Source organism: Myotis davidii, unplaced genomic scaffold (assembly GCF_000327345.1).
Source record: "Myotis davidii unplaced genomic scaffold, ASM32734v1 scaffold1364, whole genome shotgun sequence".
NCBI classification, from domain to species: domain Eukaryota; kingdom Metazoa; phylum Chordata; class Mammalia; order Chiroptera; family Vespertilionidae; genus Myotis; species Myotis davidii.
The window spans coordinates 830,144-831,769 of record NW_006295736.1 but is presented as its reverse complement, the minus strand read 5'-3'; the positions used below and the strand labels follow the sequence as shown (position 1 = coordinate 831,769).

General features: G+C 66.3%; 1 protein-coding gene across 1 annotated transcript in view; it reads left to right on the top strand.

Moving 5' to 3' along the window:
- LOC102760569 (tensin-3) overlaps positions 1-1,626 on the top strand; it is a 61,535-nt gene that overhangs the window by 19,225 nt on the left and 40,684 nt on the right. The window lies entirely within an intron of this gene.

The window sequence follows — 1,626 nt, the reverse complement described above, 5'->3', positions numbered from 1 at the left end:
GCAGGCAGTGGGCACAGCGGGCAGAGGGCACAGCACGCAGAGGGGGCACAGCGGGCACAGCGGGCAGAGGGCACGCAGAGGGCACAGCACACAGAGGGGGCACAGCGGGCACAGCACGCAGAGGGCACAGTGGGCAGTGGGCACAGCAGGCAGAGCGGGCACAGCGGGCAGTGGGCACAGCAGGCAGAGCGTGCACAGTGGGCAGCGGGCACAGTGGGCAGGACTGAGCCCCTCACTAGCATGTTTCCCACTTCCCTGCATTGTCGTGGGTCGGGCTCGTCCCTGCTTCGGACTGAGCAATATTCCGTGTGTGAACGGCCGTTGGGGGCGGCTGTCCGCTCCTTGGTGACGGACAGTTGAGCTGTTTAACTTTCTGGCCACGGAATCGCGTGCGTGAGTGCCCAGGCACGGGGTCTGTTTGGACACCTGCAGGCAGTTCATTCACGGCCGAGGAGCCGCCCGCAGGTGTGAGGCGGCTGGAGGACGCCCGGGGGGAGGGTGGCTCCGTGTCCGGGTGGACGCCTGCGGCCTGCACAGAGGAGCCCCTTAGGGCCCCCGGGAGAACGACTCACTCACCTGATGAGGTGGGTGGAGGTCAGAGGTCAGGACAAGGGCGGTGGGGACCGGCCGGGAGCCACAGCTCCGACTTCGTACGAAAGCCGTGAGCGTCTCCCCGTGGCACCGGCACCATGGAGGGTTCTGGAAACCCCCTCGCATTCCGAAGCGAGAAAACAAACAGCAGGTGGGCCCGAGGGCGGGCGGCCCGGGGAGCCCGTGAGGCACTGTGATTGCTCAGAGGTGACGTGTGTGAGGCCAGCGAGGCACGCGGTTGGGGGGCAGGTGACGAAGGAGAGATTCAAATGCGCGGGAGGATCGGGAGCGGCCGGCCCTGTCAACAGCGTCCCAGCCCCTCACCCTGCGCTCGGTGATAGTTACGACGCTACGACGCGTAGGAGCGGGACATGGCGAGACGCCTCCCTCAGACGCCTCCTGTCCCCACCAGCCAGGCAGCTCAGTGTCCGGGGAGAGGGGCTCCGTTCAGGGGGCAGGAGTCTCATACCCGGGCCTTCACCTCCCTGTGCCCGACCCTGGGGCTCCCTCCGTCACTGGGCCAGCGTCCCTTCTCCCCGTGTTTCCTGAGCACCTACTGTGTGCAGACAGTTCCAGACGCGGAGCAGACGGTCCCTCCTGGCGCCAGCCCGGGAGGTGGACAGGAAGCGGGCGTGTCTCTAAGGAGCGTTGGGCGAGTCCGTGACGCCCGCCCGCAGCCGTGTGTCTCTCCTCACATTACTAGTATTTCTGATCTTTCTGTTGAGTTTTTGTTGTTGTTGTTGTTTGTTATTCTCCCCACCCACTTTGCCCTGGTATTCAATAGTCTTCCTCTTATGTAGGCATCTGCTCCCAGTGCGGGTGGGGGACACCCCTGGGCGTGGAGCAGGCTCCGGGCCGGGCGCCTTTCCTGTCGCCAGCAGATGCCAAGGAGGTATGGCACCCCCACTGCAGCCCATCCCCCACCACAGCCCATCCCCCACCGGCCTCCCTGCCCGCCCGTCCCCCAGGGGCTCCTGAGCAGCAGGGGTGCGGTGGGGGGCCCAGGGGTGCGGCTGCTGACTCCCAGTCACTCGG